We start from the raw sequence: 23,455 nt of genomic DNA, 5'->3' as shown, positions 1-23,455 counted from the left end.
GTATTTGAAGTTTATCTCAATTGGTATTTGAGTCAGCCTCAAAATGAATTTTCAAATGGTATCTAATTTTCAATTGATATGTGAAAGTAAAATTTTAATTGATATCTCATTTGGTATTTCAAAATTGTTTTTCAAATTGGTATCGTCAAAAACTTCCCATTAATAAGAAAAAATTCAATTGGTACAATTTCACTTGGTATCTATCTCAAAACCCTCTTGAAAGCTAAGGGGAGAATTTCATTCAGGGGGAGCTCTTATTTAGTCAAAGAAAAAGCATTTGAAATAGGAGGAGGAATTTCAAATCTTAAAAATGCTTCTTGCAAATCGCATTCCCATACCTTTGACTACTTGCAAAAGTTTTTGAAAGGATTTTTCCAAAAGGAATTCCAAAAATAAACAAGTGGTGCAAATGTGGTCCAAAATGTTAAATATAAGAAAAGCAATCCATTCATTCTTAGTCATATGTTTAAAGTCTTTCAATTGGTTTAACTCCAAGTAACCTATGCACATCTATCTCAATTGCAAACTAGTTACACTTCTTCACTTCATATTTGCTTTGGTTTGTGTTGGCATCAATCACCAAAAAGGGGGAGATTGAAAGGGAAATAGGATTAACCATTTTCTTATAATCGATTTTGGTGGTTGACGTACAAACACAAACCACGTGGACTAACTAGTTTCTCTAGATATCATTTGTCTCAGGTGCATAAGGTTCAACACAAACCAAGAAAGAGATTCAGTTAGGGACTCAATCAAGAATTGGAGCAAGACATAGAGTGTGCTGATTTTTTACGCAGCGGACAGTGTCCGGTGTGCACCAAGCCAGCTAGCAGATGAGCAAGCCACTCTCGAGAATTCTGCAGACGTGCTCCACTATAATTCACCGGACTATCCGGTGAGCCAGCGGAGCAACGGCTCCCTGCGCGCCAATGATCAACTGTGCAGAGCTACAGTGGTGAACAGTGCTGCGACAGAAGTCAGAGCGCAGAAGTCAGAGGGCACCGGACTATCCGGTGTGGTAAGACAAACATCTCCAACGGTCAACTGCTCCGAACTCTAACGGTTGCGCTGACATGGCGCACATCGGACAGTGCACAGTGGCTGTCCGGTGCGCTCATCGCCAGCAACCCTTGCCAGCGGCTAGGAAGTGGTTGGGGGCTATAAATACCCCCCAACCATCTCATTTATTGGCATCCAAGTTTTCAGAAGTTCACATTCAATACAAGAGCTCTAGTATTCACTCCAAGACACAATTCCAAAGATCAAATCCTCTCAAAAGTCCCAAATTCATCTCAACCACTTAGTGACTTGAGAGAGAGAGAGTTTTTGTGTTCATTTGCGCTCTTGTCGCTTAGATTGCCTTCTTCCTTTCTCACTCCATTTCTCAAGTGCTTTGTAAAGCTTAGCAAGAGACACCAAGTGTGTGGTGGTCCTTGCGGGGTCTAAGTGACCCGTGTGATTAAGGGAAGGCTCACTCAGTCTAAGTGATCGTTTGAGAGAGATGAAAAGTGTTGAAATAGACCCGGCCTTTGTGGCCTCCTCAACAGGGACTAGGTTCTTTGGAACCGAACCTCGATAAAACAAATTACTATGTCTACTCGCTTTGATTCTCGCTTGATTTGTTTTGCCCTCTTTCCTCTCTCTAACGTCTCCTTGCTAGTATTTAGTTGAGTTTACTCCCATATGTCATCCACATCCTTTGAGCAACTCTTAGCAAGAGAAACAATCTTTTGGACTTGAATTTAATTCTAACGCTAACCCCAGCCTTTAGTGTGTTTAAAGTTTATAAATTTCAGGATTTGCCTATTCACCCCCCTCTAGGCGACTTTCAAGGAGTAGAGGGGATCGCCATGGCAGGAAGAGGGATGGTGATGAGACAAACTTTCGGGTTTGTTCAGACTTCAGAGGCGCTCATCGGAGAACCATTTGCTATTTTGTCGCTCTCAGTTGTGGCTTCTCTAGTTTAACATCGGACCCATAAATCATAGATATATGTAGTCCTACAATTTGCAGACACGGGGTGACATAGTAGTAGAAAGACTAAACTGAGAGTGACAAAATAACAATTTTTTCGCGCCGGAAACAACAAATGGTTTGCATGCTTCGCGTCCGTGGGGCAACTTTTTTTAGAAAGATAGGTTGCCCCTGCTTTATTCTTCACAAATAAAGCGTACCACTTATTACAACAATTGGGGTTCTAGCATATTCTAAGCGTGCACGCTGATACAAACAACAACACCTCACAAAAAGGCACGAAAAGGTTCAACAGCTCGCCAAATGTTGTTTTTCCACACAACCCACACAACTAAGGTGACTCAGATCTCTCATCTTCCTGAGTCGAATCTTCCAAACTGGACACCTCTCTCCACATGATGTATTCCAGTTCCTGCGCCTTTTTCTCCAAGATACTAATGTATGAATCGACCCCCCTCTAGGCACTTGTCTTGAATATCAGCTTCCAGTAGTTCATAGTCCGAGCCACTCTCCCCTGTCAGCTTGCTCGCACCAATCCATCTTTTTCTCTAAAAATGTAATTCATTTCATGTTTTCCATATGACCCACATAATTGCCGCACACACCGTATTTTGTAATTCATATTTCTTAGGACTTAGGGACAAACAATTGTCTCAAAATGATAGCCTACGTTCCAACCAAAAAGATTATTTAGATATTGTCGGTGTTTCGAAACCCGGGGGGTCCCTGGACCGACGAGTGAAATGTCGCCGCGTGCCCCAGCCCAGATGGGTCGACGCAAGGCGGAACGCGAAGGGGGGAAAGGAAGCAGCCGGAGGGAGGCAGGCGTGAGAGAGTGGATCCCGCGGCCTTCGTGTTAGCCCCGCGCCTGAGCCGAGTGCGCTTGCAGTAGGGGGATACAAGCGTCCACGCGGGAGTGGGAGCGAGTGGCCTTGCGCGAGCGCCGTCTCGTCCTTCTCCGCGCGGGCCAACCTTCTGTAAGAGGGCCCTAGTCCTTCCTTTTATAGGCGTAAGGAGAGGATCTAGGTGTACAATGGGGGGTGTAGCAGAGTGCTACGTGTCTAGCGGAGGAGAGCTAGTGCCCTAAGTACATGCCGTCGTGGCAGCCAGAGAGGTTTAAGCACCCAGTTCGTGTGGTGTCGTGGCCGTCGGAGGAGCGCTAGAGCCTGGCGGAAGGGCAGCTGTCGGGGCTGTCGAGTCCTTGCTGACGTCCTCTTGCTTCCGTAAGGGGGCCGAGAGCCGCCGTCGTCACGGAGTGTGCGGGGCGCCATCATTGCCTATCTGGCGGAGCGAGTCAGATGGGACGCCGGTCTTGTTCCCCGTAGCCTGAGTCAGCTCGGGGTAGGGTAATGATGGCGCCTCCTGTCGACGTGGTCGGTCCGCGCCCTAGGTTGGGCGATGTGGAGGCTCCTCCGAGGTCGAGGTCGAGTCTATCTTCTGTGGCCGTGGTCGAGTCCGAGCCCCTGGGTCGGGCGAGGCGGAGACCATCGGCTGAGGCCAGAGCTGAGTCCGAGCCCTGGGGTCGGACGAAGCGGAGTCCGTCGTCTTCCAGGGTTGAGCCCATGTCCGAGCCCTGGGTCGGACGGAGCGGAGTTCGCCGTCTTCCGGGGCTGAGCCCATGTCCGAGCCCTGGGTCGGGCGGAGCGGAGTTCGCCGTCTTCCGGGGCTGAGCCCATGTCCGAGCCCTGGGTCGGGCGAAGCCGAGTTCGCCGTCTTCCGGGGCTAAGCCCATATCCGAGCCCTGGGTCGGGCGGAGCGGAGTTCGCCGTCTTCCACGCCGTCTTCCGGGGCTGAGCCCGAGTCCGAGCCCTGGGTCGGGCGGAGCGGAGTTCACCGTCTTCCGGGGCTGAGCCCGAGTCCAAGCCCTAGGGTCGGGCGAGGCGGAGTTTCCTATGACGCCCGAGGTCGGCCTTGGCTGCTGTCAGCCTCACTCTGTCGGGTGGCTCAGCAGTCGGAGCGGCGCAGGCGGCACTGTACTTTTGTCAGACTGGTCAGTAGAGCGGCGAAGTGACTGCGGTCACTTCGGCTCTGTCGACTGGAGGGCGTGCGTCAAGATAAAGGTGTCAGGCCACCTTTGCATTGAATGCCCCTGCGATTTGGTCGGTCAGCGTGGTGACGTGGCCAAGGTTGCTTCTTGGTGAAGACTGGGCCACGGGCGAGCCGATAGTGTGCCCGTTGCTGGAGGGGGGTCCACGGGCGAGATGTAGGTTCTCCGGGGCTGGCTTCCCTTTCCCGAGGCTAGGCTCGGGCGAGGCACGATCATGTCTCTTGAATGGACCGATCCTTGGCTTAATCGCACCCATCAGGCCTTTGCAGCTTTGTGCTGATGGGGATTACCAGCTGAGATTTAGGAGTCTTAGGGTACCCCTAATTATGGTCCCCGACAGTAGCCCCCGAGCCTCCAAGGGAGTACTAATACTCGCTTGGAGGCTTTTGCTGCACTTTTTTGCAAGGGAACCAGCCTTTTTCGGTTGCATTCTGTTCCGGTGGGTGCGCGCAAGCGCACCCGCCGGGTGTAGCCCCCGAGGCCTCGGAGGAGTAGTTTTACTCCTTCGAGGTCTTAGTGCGCTTCGCAACACTTCGGCTGGTCTAGTTGTTCCCTCATGCGAGCTGGCCGTAGCCCGAGTGCACGGTCGGGTCCCAAGTTCTCGGGCTGGTATGTTGACGCTGTCAACGGTTTGGCCGGAGCCGGGTTTGCGAGAGCAGCCCCCGAGCCTCTGCACAGGGCGAGAGGACGGTCAGGGACAGACTCGACTTTTCTACATACGCCCCTGCGTCGCCTTTCCGCAAGGAGGAGGGGGGGGGGAAAGCGCCATGTTGCCCTCAGGTGGCGCCGAACATGGTGTCTTTGGTGAGCTGCTGGCGGGTAATCCGAACGGACGTCCGTGCCCCATTTGATAGGGGTCGGCTAGAGGCCCATAGGCGCGCCCAAAAGTACCTGCGGGTGATCTGCCGGACCCAGTCCCTGTCGACGGGGTCCGAGGGCTCGATGCCTCCCTCTGATGGGATTCCGTTACAAGATCGTTCCCGCTGGTCTCGGAAATGTCCTAGGGTACCTCGGGAGCGTAGCCCGGGCCTTGGTTATGTATCGAACGTACCCATGGTCATCCCCCGCTCTGTGTCTGAGGCGACTGTGAACCCTTCGGGGGCCAGCCTACGAACCCCTGATCAGTAGTGGGCGCGGAGCCCGAGTGGCCTGAGGTGACCATTGAACCCTTCGAGGGGCCGGCCATCGAACCTCTGACCAGTAGTGGGTGTGGAGCCCACGTGCTCTGAGGCGGCTGTTGAACCCCTCCGAGGGGCCAGCCTTCGAACCTCTGATCAGTAGGGAGGCTCGGAGCCTGTTTCCTTCACGGAGAAGGGTCCTTTTTGGGGTATCCCCCTTTCTCGGTCCCTGTTGTAAGAGAGAGAAAGAGGAAAAGGAAAAGGGCACGAAATCGAATGACGTGGCGTACCTTTTTCGACGCGGTCATTATGGCGAAGGCGAAGCATCGTTCGCTTCTCCCGCCTGAGGCGCCGCCTGTCCACCGCGGAGTTAATGCGACGGGGCGAGCGGTTCGCGGGGCGGCCGTTGCGCGTGCGCGAGCCGTTCGAGGAACGGATCATGGGCGCGTCGTCTTCACGCCGTGAGAGAGGGCTCCCCCGCTGCCCCTGGATGGGACGTGAGCTTGGCTGACGACGTGACCGCTGCTTCTGCCCGCCTGCCACCACCATTACTGCCGGCCCAATTTTGACCGCATTTGACCGTCGCGCTTGGCTTGGCACTGCAGGGTTGCCTCGAGTCGCGGTATTGACTCCGCAGTCGAGGAGGTGCGGTAGTGGCGCGAGTGGCGGTGCAGTTGCTCACACGTAGCAACCGGCGCGCCGGTTGCATGACGCGTGGGCCTGGACCTCCATGCTGGGTGCGTTGGAAGTCGGAGAGGTGCGCCCACTTGGCGCGGTTGCATGCCGCCTGCATGGCTGTCCGCCCTTTCGCCCGCTGGTCTGGGCAAAAGCGGAGGAGTGCTTGTAACCGCCGGGTGGTTGCATGCACCGCGCGCGCGTGGCGGTTTGGCTTCTTCTCCCCTGGACCGGCTTGCATGACGTGTGGGACCTAGCCCCCGCGCCGTGGGGGGAATCTTGGAGCGTGTTGGAGACGACTCGACCCGCAATGGTTGAGGGCGCAGGTAGGGAGAGCCGCCTTTAAAAGGGGGGCGACCCCCTTGGAGGGCAACCATATCTTCGCGCTCCCCTTATGCATCGTGTCTTCCCACCTTCCGAGCCCCCGGGCGGGGGACGCCCGGGATCCTTCGGTCTTGTCGTCGGAGGAACACAACTTCGTGGAAGTTGGTACCTTTCAGCCATCGTTCGGCTTCAAGGATTTTCATCATGCAGCCCGGCTGCACCCCTCCGCCGGTGGTCACCCAAGACGGTGACCACCAGCTTGATGGTAGGGAGAAGCGAACCGGGCTGCGGCCTCCGCCCCGCCGTCAGCTTCAAGGATCTTCGTCATCCTTGCTGGGGCGGAGGGTGAGGCGAGTCGAGGGGCCGCCTCCGCGTGGGTCGGTTACCCTTTTCTTCACCCGGCGTCTGGGGGAGAAAAGCACCTTCCAGCTCCGCGGAGGCTTCCCTTAGCCACGCCGGGGTAGGCGGACCACCGCTGCTCAGCCAGGGTGCAGCATTCCGTCCTTCGTCCGGACGATGGTCGCGCCGCGTGCGGGCCGGCCATGTCCAGGCCTTCCTCGCGCCGACAGCCGCGTCAGTGGGTCGCCCAGTACGTCGTGTGCCGCGAGGGCGGCGCTCATGTTCTGGGCGGCTCCGGTGAGGGCGAGGACCTGCCGGTGCGCTTTGAGGCGTCCGGCGCCCGCTGACGCGGTGTTGAGGTGGTGGCAGCCGGAGAGAGCTTCTCTGCCAACGAGATTGGCAACTCCGCCCGCACCCCTGGACCTCCGTCTCCCGGCTTGAATGGCTGGTTCTCGTCCTCGGTGAACGAGAGCCCTCCTGCCGTAGCCCCCGCCCCGAAGTCGTTGCTGAAGCTGCTTCGTCGCCTGGGGCGGAGGTCGTTGTCGCTGTTGCCGGATCGGGCGGCGACGAGCCACCCGTCGGCCCTCAATCGCTCCGCGGGTCCCCCAGTCTTGGGGGGTTGTTCGTTCCCGCGGAGACGGAACCGGAGCTCCGTTCGTAATGGCACCTTGGATGCCAGTGTTTTTTCTTCATTTCGAGCACTAAGACTTGCCTTGTTGATTATCTGAACTGCTTTACCGAGCGTGAGTTGCTTCGTGCAAAGGTGACGAGTGAGGTATCCGTATCCCGGAGGCGTAGGAGTCCCTCGGCTCGGCCAGCCTTGCCGCTTACGCGCGCTCTTACTCGTCCATAGGGTTCTGTTACCGACGCAGTTGAGAAGGCCCGAAAAATCATTTCGGCAGAGGAGCTTCTCGAGCATGAAGACTTGTTCGGTCCGCGGAGTCACTTATCCGAGCGCGAGTTACTTATCGCAGAAGGTGATGAGTGAGGTATCCGTATCCCGGAGGCGTAGGAGTCCCTCGGCTCGGTCAGCCTTGGCTGCTTACGTGTACTCCGTCGTTTTTAGGATCCACTTTTGAAATAGTCGAAGAGCACGAAAGGCATTCTGGCAGAAAAGATTTTTTTTCTTTTTTCGAGGAAAATTTTGATGCAGAGGGGGTTGCCCCCTTCTAGCCCCCGAGGGAGGGTCGGGCTTTGCCGAGGCAAGGCTGACCCTTCCTTGACGACCAGACTTGGTGTGTGAACGAAGTATACGAGCAACTTGAAAACATCTTAAGGGTAGAAGCGACGTAGCTGTTGGATGTTCCAAGCGTTGCTGTAGACCTCGCCTTGGCTGTTGGCCAGCTTGTACGTTCCGGGCTTCAGGACCTTGGCGATGACGAACGGCCCTTCCCAGGGAGGCGTGAGTTTGTGCCGCCCTCGGGCATCTTGTTGCAGCCGAAGCACCAGGTCGCCCACCTGGAGGTCTCGGGACCTAACCCCTCGGGCGTGGTAGCGTCGCAGGGACTGTTGGTACCGCGTCGAGTGTAGTAAGGCCATGTCCCGAGCCTCCTCCAGCTGGTCCAGTGAGTCTTCTCGGTTAGCTCGATTGCCTTGGTCGGTGTAGGCCCTCGCCCTCGGGGAACCGTATTCCAAGTCTGTGGGTAAGATGGCCTCGGCCCCATAGACTAGAAAGAACGGTGTGAAGCCCGTGGCTCGGCTCGGCGTTGTCCTCAGACTCCAGACCACCGAGGGGAGTTCCTTCGTCCACCGCTTGCCGAACTTGTTGAGGTCGTTGTAGATCCGGGGCTTGAGTCCTTGCAGGATCATGCCGTTGGCCCGCTCCACTTGCCCATTCGTCATGGGGTGTGCCACGGCAGCCTAGTCCACTCGGATGTGGTGATCCTCGCAGAAGTCCAGGAACTTTCTGCCGGTGAACTGGGTGCCGTTGTCGGTGATGATGGAGTTCGGGACCCCAAAATGATGGATGATGTTGGTGAAGAACACCACCGCCTGTTCGGACCTGATGTTGTTTAGGGGTCGGACCTCGATCCACTTGGAGAATTTGTCGATGGCGACCAACAGGTGCGTGTAGCCCCCGGGTGCCTTCTGCAAGGGGCCAACGAGGTCCAGACCCCACACAGCAAACGGCCAGGTGATGGGTATGGTCTGCAGAGCCTGAGCGGGCAGGTGGGTCTGCCTCGCGTAGAACTGACACCCTTCGCAGGTGCGGACAATTCTAGTAGCGTCGGCCACCGCCGTCGGCCAGTAGAATCCTTATCGGAAGGCGTTTCCAACGAGGGTTCGAGGTGCTACGTGATGGCCGCAAGCCCCCGAGTGTATCTCTTGCAAGAGCTACTGGCCTTCGGTGATGGAAATGCATCGCTGGAGGATGCCTGAGGGGCTGCGGTGGTAGAGCTCCTTCCTATCTCCCAGCAAGACGAAAGACTTGGCGCGCCGCGCCAACCGCCGAGCCTCGGCTTGGTCGAGGGGCAGCTCTCCTCGGTGGAGATATTGCAGGTACGGGGTCTGCCAGTTTTGATTAGGCGTGACCTCGCCCGGCTCCCCCTCGACGCGCAGTGCCTCACCCTCGGGGGCCGAGGGTACCTCGGGCTGAGCCGAGGGTACCTCGGACCGTGCCGAGGGTACCTCGGACTGGGCCGAGGGTGCCTCGGGTGGAGCCGAAGGTGCCTCGGGAGGAGACGAAGGTGCCTCGGGCTCGGGCGTGTCCTCGGTCTTGACGGAGGGTTGATGCAGGTCTCGGGAGAATACGTCCGGGGGAACTGTTGTTCGTCCCGAGGCTATTTTAGCCAGCATGTTCGCAGTCTCGTTATAGCGTCGGGCGATGTGGTTGAGCTCGAGCCCGTAGAACTTGTCTTCCAGGCGCCGAACCTCATCGCAGTAGGCTTCCATCTTCAGGTCGCGGCAGCGGGAGTTCTTGATGACTTGGTCGATGACGAGCTGCGAGTCACCGCGAGCGTCGAGGCGTCGGACCCCTAGCTCGATGGCGATTCGCAACCCGTTTACCAGAGCCTCGTACTCCGCCACATTGTTGGACGTCGGGAAGTGGAGGCGTAGCACGTAGCGTAGGTGCTTTCCGAGGGGCGAGATGAAGAGGAGGCCTGCGCCGGCCCCCGTCTTCATCAGCGACCCATCGAAAAACATGGTCCAGAGCTCCGGTTGGATCGGAGCCGTCGGGAGCTGGGTGTCGGCCCATTCAGCCACGAAGTCCGCTAAGACCTGGGACTTGATGGCCTTCCGAGGGGCGAAAGAGATCGTCTCGCCCATGATCTCCACTGCCCACTTCGCAATCCTACCCGAGGCCTCACGAGACTGGATGATCTCTCCCAGGGGGAAGGATGACACCACAGTCACAGGATGAGACTTGAAGTAGTGTCGCAACTTCCGTCGTGTCAGGATCACCGCGTACAGCAGCTTCTGGATTTGTGGGTAGCGGATCTTGGTCTTAGACAGTACCTCACTGATGAAGTAGACTGGTCTCTGGACGGGCAATGCATGCCCTTCTTCTCGTCTCTCAACCACGATCACGGCGCTAACCACCTGGGTGGTTGCGGCGACGTAGAGCAAGAGGGCTTCTCCGGCAGCGGGGGGCACCAAGATGGGCGCATTCGTGAGGAGCGCCTTCAGGTTCCCGAGGGCTTCCTCGGCCTCGGGAGTCCAAGTGAAGCACTCAGCTTTCCTTAAGAGGCGGTACAGAGGCAGACCTCTTTCGCCGAGGCGGGAGATGAAGCGGCTTAGAGCCGCGAGACATCCGATGACCCTCTGTACGCCTTTCAAGTCCTTGATTGGCCCCATGCTGGTGATGGCTGCAATCTTCTCCGGGTTGGCTTCGATGCCCCGCTCGGAGACAATGAACCCCAAGAGCATGCCTCGGGGGACCCCGAAGACACACTTTTCGGGATTAAGCTTCACGCCTTTTGCCTTGAGACATCAGAATGTCGCTTCAAGGTCGGAAAGGAGGTCAGAGGCCTTCCTCGTCTTGACTACGATGTCATCGACGTAGGCCTCGACCGTTCGGCCGATGTGTTCGCCGAACACATGGTTCATGCATCGCTGGTACGTCGCCCCCGCATTCCTCAGACCAAACGGCATTATAACATAGCAGTACATGCCGAAGGGTGTGATGAATGAAGTCGCGAGCTGGTCGGACTCTTTCATCTTGATCTGGTGATACCCGGAGTAGGCATCAAGGAAAGACAGGGTTTCGCACCCAGCAGTGGAATCCACGATCTGATCGATGCGAGGCAGAGGGTAGGGAACCTTCGGACATGCTTTGTTTAGGCCACTGTAGTCTACACACATCCGCCATTTCCCCCCTTTCTTTCTCACAAGCACAGGGTTGGCAAGCCATTCGGGATGGAATACCTCTTTGATGAACCCTGCCGCCAGTAGCTTGTGGATCTCCTCGCCTATGGCTCTGCGCTTTTCTTCGTCGAATCGGCGCAGAGGTTGCTTCATGGGTCGGGCCCCAGCTCGAATATCCAGAGAGTGCTCGGCGACTTCCCTCAGTATGCCGGGCATGTCCGAGGGACTCCACGCGAAAACGTCGGCGTTCGCGCGGAGAAAGTCGACGAGCACTGCTTCCTATTTGGGGTCGAGCTCGGAACCGACCCGGATCTGCTTGGAGGCGTCATTGCTGGGGTCGAGAGGGACGGACTTGACCGTCTCCGCTGGTTCAAAGTTGCCGGCGTGGCGCTTCACGTCAGGCGCCTCCTTATAGAGGCTCTCTAGGCCAGCGATGAGGGCCTCGGATTCGGCGAGGGCCTCGGCGTACTCCACGCACTCCACATCACATTCGTATGCATGTCGGTACGTGGGCCCGACGGCGATGACCCCGTTGGGGCCCGACATCTTGAGCTTGAGGTAGGTGTAGTTGGGGACGACCATGAACTTGGCGTAGCATGGCCTTCCCAGCACTGCGTGGTAGGTTCCTCGAAACCCGACCACTTCAAACGTGAGGGTCTCCTTTTGAAAGTTGGAGGGCGTCCCGAAGCAGACGGGTAGGTCGAGTCGTCCGAGGGGATGAACGCGCTTCCCGGGGACGATCCCGTGGAAAGGCGCAGCGCCTGCCCGGACCGAGGACAGATCAATCCGCAGGAGCCCGAGGGTCTCGGCGTAAATGATGTTGAGGCTGCTGCCTCCGTCCATGAGGACCTTGGTGAGCCTGACGTTGCCGATGATGGGGTCGACGACGAGTGGGTATCTCCCCGGGCTCGGCACGTAGTCTGGATGGTCGGCCCGGTCAAAGGTGATGGGCTCGTCAGACCAGTCTAGGTAGACTGGCGCCGCCACCTTTACTGAGCAGACTTCCCGACGCTCTTGCTTGCGGTGCCGAGCCGAGGCGTTCGCCACTTGCCCGCCGTAGATCATGAAGCAGTCGCGGATCTCGAGGAACCCTCCTGCCTTGTGATCTTCCTCCTTTGCGTCGTCGAGGGCCTTGCCACCCTCCGCGGGTGGCCCGGCCTTGTGGAAGTGTCGTCGAAGCATGGCACACTCCTCGAGGGTGTGCTTGACGGGCCCTTGATGATAGGGGCACGGCTCCTTGAGCATCTTGTCGAAGAGGTTGGCACCTCCGGGAGGTTTCCGAGGGTTCTTGTGCTCGGCGGCGGCGATAACGTCCGCGTCGGCTGCGTCGCGCTTCGCTTGCGACTTCTTCTTGCCCTTCTTCTTGGCGCCGCGCTGAGTTGATGCCTCGGGAGCATCTTCCGGTGGGCGGCCCTAGGGCTGCTTGTCCTTCCGGAAAATGGCCTCAACCGCCTCCTAGCCAGAGGCGAACTTGGTGGCGATGTCCATCAGCTCGCTCGCCCTGGTGGGGGTCTTGCGACCCAGCTTGCTCACTAGGTCGCGGCAGGTGGTGCCGGCGAGGAACGCGCCGATGACATCTGAGTCGGTGATGTTGGGCAGCTCGGTGCGCTGCTTCGAGAATCGCCGGATGTAGTCCCGGAGAGACTCTCCCGACTGCTGGCGGCAGCTCCGAAGATCCCAGGAGTTCCCAGGGCGCACGTATGTGCCCTGGAAATTGTCGGCGAAAGCTTGGACCAGGTCGTCCCAGTTGGAGATCTGCCCCGGGGGCAGGTGCTCCAGCCAGGCTCGAGCGGTGTCGGAGAGGAACAGGGGGAGGTTGCGGATGATGAGGTTGTCATCGTCCGTTCCACCCAGTTGGCAGGCCAGCCGATAGTCCGCGAGCCACAGTTCTGGTCTCGTCTCCCCCGAGTACTTTGTGATAGTAGTCGGGGTTCGGAACCGGGTCGGGAACGGTGCCCGTCGTATGGCGCGGCTGAAAGCCTGCGGACCGGGTGGTTCGGGCGAAGGACTCCGATCCTCCCCGCTGTCGTAGCGTCCCCCACGCCTGGGGTGGTAGCCTCGGCGCGTCCTGTCGTCGAGGTGGGCCTGACGGCCGTGATGATGGCGCTCGTTGCCGAGGCGACCAGGGGCCGCAGGGGCCGTGTTGCGCGTGCGCCCGGAGTGGACCGAGGCTTCCCGCATGAATCGGGAAGTCGCGACGCGATGTTCCGGGTGGAACCCCTGCCTTCAGGAGGCAGAGCTTTCGGCCCTTCGGACCGCGGCGTCCTCCAGGAGGTTCTTGAGCTCTCCTTGGATACGTCGCCCTTCGGTGGTTGATGGCTCCGGCATCGTGCGGAGAAGCATTGCTGCTGCAGCCAGGTTTTGGCCGACTTTGCTGGAATCCGGCGGCGGTCTCACCCTGACGTTGTCGGCGATGCGGTGCTGGATGTCCTGGGGGAGATGACGCGCTTCTCCGGCCGGGGGTTGGATCGCCCATTCCTGCCCGACGTCCCGGCGGATCGGCACAAGCGTTCCTGCTCCCTCGTCGAGCCTGGCCTGCCTCTCGCGGATTTGCTCGAGCTGTGGGCCAGGATCCCCCACCGGGACGGGGACCACAGCTAGCTCCTGAAGGATGTCAACGTGAGGCGCGGGCCTAGGGGGATCATCGTTTTCCGGCATACCAAGATGGTTGCCTTCGTCGGGACCCCCTAGATCGACGTGGAAATATTCACGACTTGGGTCGCGGTCCTCGTCGTCGAGGCCGCAGCTGCCGTCGGAATAGTCGGAAAGGCAGTAGTCACATGCGGTCATGAAGTCCCGCACGACACTGGGGTTACCAAGTCTGGAGAAATCCCAACAGATGTCGGGCTCGCCATCTTCCTCGGACCCCGAGGGCTCGTAGGTCGAGTCAGCCGTCAGTCGGTCCCAAGGCGACCGCACACGATACCCCCGGGGGTTTGGACTCGCCTCTATGAAAGTGCTCACCGAAGCGGAGTCGCTTGGTGGGTCGAGGCCGAATCCAAAAGTCACGAGATGGGAATCGGTCGGTACCTTTCGGTTGACGGTCGGTGTCGAGGTCGTGTCTGGGACTGACTGCACCGTCGTCTCAGGTACGAGGGTGACGCCCAGCAAGTCCTTCGCGAGCGTGCTGGCGTCGTGCGTTTGCTTGAGATTGGCGCGTTGCGGGGAGGTGGCGCTCGTCTTCGTCTCAGACGCGAGATCGATGCCCGACGCGCCCTCCGTTGGGGCGCCGGCGCCGTCGACTCGCTCGACAGCCAACGAGGTGCCACTTCCCGCATGGCCTTGGTTGCCCCGCCTCCTCCTCCGTCGGCGGGGGAGGGGACGGGACAAGCCCGAATGTCGTCCTTCCACCACGTGGGGAAGGGGTCGTCGATTTCCCCGCCAGCGAGCGGGTTGTCGACCGCCATTGTCGCTGTCGCACGGCGGGGGAAGGAGTATCATGTCGTAGCTGCCGTCGAGGGACATGAACTCAAGATTCCCGAAACGGAGCACCGTCCCGGGCCGAAAAGGTTGCTGGAGACTGCCCATCTGGAGCTTGACTGGAAGCTATTCGTCAACACGCAGCAGGCCCCTACCTGGCGCGCCAACTGTCGGTGTTTCGAAACCCAGGGGGGTCCCTGGACCGACGAGTGAAATGTCGCCACGTGCCCCAGCCCAGATGGGTCGACGCAAGGCGGAACGCGAAGGGGGGAAAGGAAGCAGCCGGAGGGAGGCAGGCGTGAGAGAGTGGATCCCGCGGCCTTCGTGTTAGCCCCGCGCCTGAGTCGGGTGTGCTTGCAGTAGGGGGATACAAGCGTCCACGCGGGAGTGGGAGCGAGTGGCCTTGCGCGAGCGCCGTCTCGTCCTTCTCCGCGCGGGCCAACCTTCTGTAAGAGGGCCCTGGTCCTTCCTTTTATAGGCGTAAGGAGAGGATCCAGGTGTACAATGGGGGTGTAGCAGAGTGCTACGTGTCTAGCGGAGGAGAGCTAGTGCCCTAAGTACATGCCGTCGTGGCAGCCGGAGAGGTTTAAGCACCCGGTTCGTGTGGTGTCGTGGTCGTCGGAGGAGCGCTGGAGCCTGGCGGAAGGGTAGCTGTCGGGGCTGTCGAGTCCTTGCTGACGTCCTCTTGCTTCCGTAAGGGGGCCGAGAGCCGCCGTCGTCACGGAGTGTGCGGGGCGCCATCATTGCCTATCTGGTGGAGCGAGTCAGATGGGACGCCGGTCTTGTTCCCCGTAGCCTGAGTCAGCTCGGGGTAGGGTAATGATGGCGCCTCCTGTCGACGTGGTCGGTCCGCGCCCTAGGTTGGGCGATGTGGAGGCTCCTCCGAGGTCGAGGTCGAGTCTGTCTTCCGTGGCCGTGGTCGAGTTCGAGCCCCTGGGTCGGGCGAGGCGGAGACCATCGGCTGAGGCCAGAGCTGAGTCCGAGCCCTGGGGTCGGACGAAGCGGAGTCCGTCGTCTTCTAGGGTTGAGCCCATGTCCGAGCCCTGGGTCGGGCGGAGCGGAGTTCGCCGTCTTCCGGGGCTGAGCCCATGTCCGAGCCCTGGGTCGGGCGGAGCGGAGTTCGTCGTCTTCCAGGGCTGAGCCCATGTCCGAGCCCTGGGTCGGGCGGAGTGGAGTTCGCCGTCTTCCGGGGCTGAGCCCATATCCGAGCCCTGGGTCGGGCGGAGCGGAGTTCGCCGTCTTCCGGGGCTGAGCCCGAGTCCGAGCCCTGGGTCGGGCGGAGCGGAGTTCGCCGTCTTCCGGGGCTGAGCCCGAGTCCGAGCCCTGGGGTCGGGCGAGGCGGAGTTTCCTATGACGCCCGAGGTCGGCCTTGGCTGCTGTCAGCCTCACTCTGTCGGGTGGCTCAGCAGTCGGAGCGGCGCAGGCGGCACTGTACTTTTGTCAGACCGGTCAGTAGAGCGGCGAAGTGACTGCGGTCACTTCGGCTCTGTCGACTGGAGGGCGTGCGTCAGGATAAAGGTGTCAGGCCACCTTTGCATTGAATGCCCCTACGATTTGGTCGGTCGGCGTGGTGACGTGGCCAAGGTTGCTTCTTAGTGAAGACTGGGCCTCGGGCGAGCCGATAGTGTGCCCGTTGCTGGAGGGGGGGGGGTCCTCGGGCGAGACGTAGGTTCTTCGGGGTCGGCTTCCCTTGCCCGAGGCTAGGCTCGGGCGAGACACGATCATGTCCCTTGAATGGACCGATCCTTGGCTTAATCGCACCCATCAGGCCTTTGCAGCTTTGTACTGATGGGGGTTACCAGCTGAGATTTAGGAGTCTTGAGGGTACCTCTAATTATGGTCCCCGACAGATATGCCCCAAAAATTTTAGTTACACACCAGTCAAACATTAAGTGACAAATTGATTCCTTTTCTGTACAGAACAAACAACATATATCCAGTAAATGTTTCCTTTTACTCAAGTTATCTCTAGTGAGCAGTTTATTGTTTGATAATATCCACAAGAACACATGAATCCTAGTGGGGACTGTTAATTTCCACACCACAGGAACGAAGAACGGTTGAATCCCTCTAAAGTTTATGACAACATACAAAGACTGAACTGAGAACTTGCCCTTCGAGCAGAAAGACCAAATATTTTGGTCATTATCCAACCTTTACTAGATTCACAGACTCTATTATAGAAGTCAACTCATACCATAACAACATATTGTATTTAGAGATGTTTCTTCTAAAAGACAATTTTAAATCCACTCTGTCTCAAATATCACTGATAGAAGAGCCATGCTCATTATTGATTATATATAGCGGCCAAAATTATGCAGCAAGGCTAGAATTACCAAACCAAATGTCTTCCCTAAATCTGATTCTATTTCCATTGCCTATTTTCCACTTAACCCCCATATGAGCTGCCTTAACACCCCATAGGACTCCTTTTATAAAAGGAGATATTTTCTTATTCGAGCAATAAAAATTATTTGGATTAGTCATTTTATATTTTGAATTAATTAATTAACAATATGAATCCAAAGAGCATGCTCATTCAAGTGATATTTGAAAAATCCATGCTGCAAAATGGCATAAGTTTAGACTTCTAAGATCAGGAATACCCATATCACCAAACTCCTTTTTCTAGGTCAACAATTGCCAGTTAGCCAAATAAATTTTTTTTTCTTATCCTCAGTGTCTCTCTAAAAGAAGTAGCCCATATGCAAATTGATCATATCAATAGCCCATTTAGAAAATTTAATAATGGACATTAAATAAATCAAAATGTTTGCGAGATATGATTTTAAAACAAGTTTCTTCGTAATGGCTAGTTTAGAAACTCTATTTTTCTAAGGAATTTATATTTAAAAAAACTAATTTTATTTTGAAAAATAGAATTCCTTCTAAAGTAGGGTTAAGGAGTCCGGCAACTTGACCTCACCTTGCTGTCCGCACCTTGCTGTCCGATTGCACATTGCAGTTGATGGTAAGCCGAGAACAAATAACCACCGGTCCCACATGTCCACGTGGTCCGTCCACGCTCCTATTCTGAAGGCAAGGACGTGTAAGGATAAAAACGGTTTTGGATTTTTTTCGGAATTCCGAAAATCAGTTTTGAAATTTTTCAATTGGATTCACCGGTTGCAGTATTTTTCGAAAATGGAATCAGTTTTCGGAATTTTCTGTCGGAATTGGTATCGAAATCGGCGTGGTGTTTTACCGACCGTTTCCTTCGGTTACCGGTTTTTGTCGGAAATTACCGGATTTGTGTCTTGGAATTTTCTGGAATTGTGACTCGGATTTTTTTTAGAATTTTCCAGCATGTGATTTTTTCGCATCGCATGTACGTCTCTGGATAAAGATTACTTATTTTTGTATTTTTTGAACGTTTTAAGATTTTTTTGGGTTAGATGGTGTTGGAAGACAGTTGAGATTAACGATTTGGTCTCTCGAACGAATCCATAATTTTCTATGCACATGTTATGTATTAGTAATATATAATGATAGAGAGCCGACAATCTGTCTTTTCCATACATTAGATTTTAGGGTTTTTGTGTGAGGCTATGAAAAAACCCTTTATATGAGGAAAAATATTTTATAAGTAAGCATATCATGTCAACTAAATCGAGTGGATATTGTGAATTGTGAACTTTGAGTCTGTGAACTTGTGATCTTTATGAACTTGTTATACTGTGAACTTGTTATATTATAAACTTGTGATCTTTGTAAATTTTTTATACTATAAATTTGTGATCTTTGTGCACTTGTTATATTGTGAACTTGTTATATTATGAATTGTGAACTTGTGGTCTTTGTGATCTTTTGTCAATTTTGTTTTATTGGAAGTTTGATATGTTTACCGATCGTATTTTAGATTTCGACCGTTACCGGTATATTTTCCGCGCCAAACTTTCGTTTTCGATGTTTCCAAAATACGGATATCGTTTCCGTTTTCGAAGTTATCGTTTTCGATTTTGTTTCCGATAAAAATATAAAAATAGCAATGATTTTAATGTTTAACTACCGTTTTCATCCAATTTCATCCAAGAACATGTGCGCGGCGGCGAGACGAGGAGCAAGCACCCAACGGCGACGAGAAATCCACGGCGGCTTAGTTCACTCCATCCGGCGCACGCGCCTCCCTCCGCCTCGACCAAAACCGAGGGCGTTTCGTGTCTCTAAACTCCCGAGCCTACCTCCTCCTCCACTTTCCATTCACCTGCACCACCCCCACCCTGCTCCCCAATACCCTAGGTCCTTCGATCTAATGCTATGACCTCTCGAATTCCCAATTGCCCCAGCCTATCAGTTAGCAACCCTGAAACAGCTGATCAAGAGGAGGAGGAAGAGAAGACAGCGGTAGCAGAAAAGGGGAAGAGCGCGAAGACTTCTGGTGGGCTAAGAAGAAGCAAGCGAACACCACGGCCCAACAACGAGTTCATAGGGCAGGAGTGGGTTAAGTGATTCAGGCCCATGAGGTCTTGTAAAGGGATGTAAATAAGGGAGACGTGGGAAGGGAGAAGGACATCGAAGAGGAACCCTGCAACCGGCTGCGTCCGGGAGAGTGGCGGCATGCTGTCGTGTACGAACTCCAACTATACCTATACTCCAGGAATCTTCGTGAGAGGAAGTCGTGCGCCAGGAGCGGTGCTCAACTCATCTGCTCAACGGGGTTCTAACATTTGGTATTCGGAGCTGAGGCTGGAGCACTTGCACGGCTACTTCACCAGATCTCAAGCCATGGCGCCGTCGCGGGTGGAGGATTCGATGGCGCAACTGTTGGCTAAGATCGAGGAAGGTAACAAGGAAACACACCGACGCATGGAGGTGATGCAAGCATCCATGGTGACGGTTGAAGCAACGGTCAAAGGGTTGATGAAGGAGCAAGGTGAACTTCATCGATGGCGGCCAGAGGTCGAGACGAAGGTGTCGGAAGTTGCAGAAGCCCTGAAGACAATCCAAGCTAAGATTGATCAATTTGGGAAGGGGGTGGCAACCGAAGCGCCTCGGGAAGGAGTTCCAGCAACTGATGGTGCGTCGATCTCCGCTCAACGGGAGATCCCGTCGACTGAAGCGACGCACGGGCAACCTCGCCAGCGCTTTGTCGAAAATCACCGGAGACCGGGTGTTGTTACGGATAATTTTCGGACACCCGCTCCGGTCGAAGGTATGAAAATTCCCCCGGAACACATGTCTAATTTCTTCGATTGGGGTTTGATGGGGAGAAATTCGATGGCCGAATGGTCTCAAATGTCTAGACCACCTATGCCTAACATGAACTTTCCGGTGTTTGATGGAACCAACCCTAAACTATGGAAGCACAGATGTGAAACTTATTTTGAGTTTTACGCGGTACCTGTGGAAAGATGGGTGAAATTAGCTACCATGTATTTTGAGGGATCTACTGTTTTCTGGGTTCAATCCATGGAAGGTAGAATTAGAGAAATGGGGTGGGAAACATTGTGTGCAGCCCTTAGTGCTAGATTTGGTAGGGATCAGCATAACCTGCTCATTCGTCAATTCTACCATATCCATCAGACTGGTTCAGTAGCTGAATATGTAGAGAATTTTGATCAACTCATGCATCAGTTGTTAGCTCATGAAAACAACCTTACTTCGACCATGATAACTACGAGATTTGTGGATGGGTTGAAAGACGAAATTAAAACTGTTGTAATCATTCAACTCCCACCCGATTTGGATACTGCTTGCTCTTTAGCAATGTTGCAGGAGGACATGCTGCAGCACACGAGACACCGGGAAATCAAGTGATAAGACTTCAGCATTTTTTCTCGAACACTAACAAAGTCTACACCAATGCCATTGCCTTTACCCCCATTTCCTGTGACTCGAGTCCGTGGAGCAACAGAAGAGCGTAGAAGTCAGCAACACATCAGAACAAGGGAGAAGATAGCAAACTATCAACTCTGAGGGCATATCGAAGGGCTAAGGGTCTATGTTTCAAGTGTGGGGAGCGCTGGAGTCATTCACACCGTTGTTCCACCACTGTTCCATTACATGTGGTGGAGGAGATGTGGTAGCTGGCCACAAAAGAGGAAGATATTGCTAAAGGAACTGAAGAAAACAATGGAGGTGGTATTGAGCAGAGTCTAGATAGCATCCATGCAATATCTACGGTTGCAATCGATGGCAGTGAAGGTATTTAGACTATTCGATTGTGGGCTTCAGTGCATTGTCAACAAGTTTTAGTGTTGGTGGATTCGGGCAGCACTGCCAGTTTTCTTGGAAGTCATCTCATGGGAATTATGCCAGAAGTGCAATTGCTCAGCAAACCAATGAAAATAAGGGTGGCAGATGGAAGAGTTCTATTAAGCAAATACTTTGTTCCAGATTGCAAATGGCTCTGTGGAGGTCTGACTTTCTCTACGCATTTTAAAATAATTCCTCTGGGAGGTTATGATATCATATTGGGCATGGATTGGTTGGAACGTCATAGTCCAATGTCTGTACACTGGTGTCGGGGACCATAATTAGGGGTACCCTCAAGACTCCTAATTCTCAGCTGGTAACCCCCATCAGCATAAAGCTGCAAAGGCCTGATGGGTGCGATTAAGTCAGGGATCAGTCCGTTCGAGCGACTCGATCACGCCTCGCCCGAGCCTAGCCTCGGACAAGGGCAGCCGACCCCAGAGGGTTTCCGTCTCGCCCGAGGCCCCCCTCCAACGGCAGACACATCTCCGGCTCGCCCGAGGCCCTGCCTTCGCTAAGAAGCAACCCTGACTAAATCGCCGCACCGACCGACCAAGTCGCAGGAGCATTTAATGCAAAGGTGGCCTGACATCTTTATCCTGACGCGCGCCCTCCGGTAGAGCCGAAGTGACCGCCGTCACTTTGCCGCTCCACTGACCGGTCTGACAGAAGGACAGCGCCGCCTGCGCCACTCCGACTACAGTGCCACTCGACAGAGTGAGACTGACAGGCAGTCAGGCCCTGCCAAAGGCACCATAGGAAGCTCCGCTCCGCCCGACCCAGGGCTCGGACTTGGGCTAAGTCCCGGAAGACGGCGAACTCCGCTCCGCCCGACCCAGGGCTCGGACTCGGGCTAAGTCCCGGAAGACGGCGAACTCCGCTCCGCCCGACCTAGGGCTCGGACTCGGGCTAAGACCCGGAAGACGGCGAACTCCGCCCGATCCAGGGCTCGGACTCGGGCTAAGCCCCAGAAGACGACGAACTTCGCTCCGCCCGACCCCGGGGCTCGGACTCCGCCCTGGCCTCTGCCGACGACCTCTGCCTCGCCCGACCCAGGGGCTCGGACTCGGCCTCGGCCATGGAAGACAGACTCGACCTCGGCTTCGGAGGAGCCTCCACATCGCCCAGCCTAGGGCGCAGGCCAGCCACGTCAACGGGAAGCGCCATCATCACCCTACCCCAAGCTGACTCGGGCCGCTGGGAACAAGACCGGTGTCCCATCTGGCCAGCTCCGCCAGATAGGCAATGATGGCGCCCCGCACGCTCCGTGACGACGGCGGCTCTCAGCTCTCTTACGGAAGCAGGTGGACGTCAGCAAGGACTCGACCGCTCCAACAGCTGTCCCTCCGCCAGGCACTGTCGCTCCTCCGACGGCCACGACATCACACCAGCAGGGTGCCAAGATCTCTCCGGCTGCCACATTGGCATGTACTTAGGGCGTCAGCTCTCCCCCGCTAGACACGTAGCACTCTGCTACACCCCCGTTGTACACCTGGATCCTCTCCTTACGCCTATAAAAGGAAGGACCAGGGCCCTCCTAGAGAGGGTTGGCCGCGCGGGGACGAGGACGAGACAGGCGCTCTCTTGGGGCCGCTCGCTTCCCTCTCTCGCGTGGACGCTTGTAACCCCCTACTGCAAGCGCACCCGACCTGGGCGCGGGACGAACACGAAGGCCGCGGGATTCCCACCTCTCTCACGCCGGACTCCGGCCGCCTCACTCTCTCCCCCCCTTTGTGCTCGCCCACGCGCTCGACCCATCTGGGCTGGGGCACGCGGCACTCACTCGTCGGCCTGAGGGACCCCCGGTCTCAAAACGCCGACAGTTGGCGCGCCAGGTAGGGGCCTGCTGCGTGTTGACGAACAGCTTCCCGTCAAGCTCCAGATGGGCAGTCTCCAGCAACCTCTCCAACCCGGGACGGTGCTCTGTTTCGGGAGCCTTGAGTTCATGTCCTTCGACGGCAGCTACGACATGATACTCCTTCCACCGCCGCGCGACAACGACAATGGCGGCCGACAGCCCGCCCTCCGGTGGCGGAATCGACGATGTCTTCCCCGCGTGGTGGAAGAACGACTTTCGAGCTCGCCCCGTCCTCTCCCCCGCCAACGGAGGAGGAGGCGGGGCAACCAAGGCCAAGCAGGAGGCCGCGCCTCGTCGGCTGTCGAGCGAGTCGACGTCCCTAGCGCCCCAACGGGGGGCGCGTCGGGCGTCAACCTCGCGTTTGAGACGAAGACGAGCGCCGTCTCCCCGCGACACGCCAAACCCGAGCAAGTGGACGACGCCAGCGCGCTTGCGAAAAGGTTGCAGGACGTCGCCCTCGTACCTGAGGCGACGGTGCAGTCAGTCCTCGACGTGACTTCATCGCCGCTCGACGATCAAAAGGTACCGACCGATTCCCATCCTACGTCATTTGGACTCAGCCTCAACCCGCCTAGCGACCTTGCTTTGGCGGACGCTCTCGTAGAGGCGAGTTCAAACCCTTTGGGGTTCCGCATGCGGTCGCCTTGGGACCGGCTGACGGACGTCTCGACCTACGGGCCCTCTGGGTCCGAGGAAGATGACGATCCCAACATCTGTTGGGATTTCTCTGGATTTGGCAACCCCAGTGCCATGCGGGACTTCATGACCGCATGCGACTACTGCCTCTCCGACTGTTCCGACGGTAGCCGCAGCCTCGACGACGAGGGCTGCGGCCCAAGCCGCGAATGTTTCCACGTCGAGCTAGGGGGTCCCTCCGAAGGCAATCATCTCGGCATGCCGGAGGACGGTGATCTCCCTAGGCCGGTGCCTCGCGCTGACATCCCGCGGGAGCTAGCTGTGGTCCCCGTTCCGGCGGGGGGTTACGACCCACAGCTCGAGCAAGTCCGCGGGGCGCAGGCCAGGCTCGACGAGGGAGCAGGAGCGCTTGAGCCGATCCGCCGGGACGTCGGGCAGGTATGGGCGGGCCAACCCCCGGCCGGAGAAATACGTCACCTGCCCCAGGGTCTCCAGCACCGCGTCACCGATGACGTCAGGGTCAGGCCGCCGCCCGCATCCAGTGGGGTCGGTCAGAACCTG

Source organism: Zea mays, chromosome 8 (genome assembly GCF_902167145.1).
Source record: "Zea mays cultivar B73 chromosome 8, Zm-B73-REFERENCE-NAM-5.0, whole genome shotgun sequence".
NCBI classification, from domain to species: domain Eukaryota; kingdom Viridiplantae; phylum Streptophyta; class Magnoliopsida; order Poales; family Poaceae; genus Zea; species Zea mays.
Note: the sequence above shows the minus strand (reverse complement) of the source record.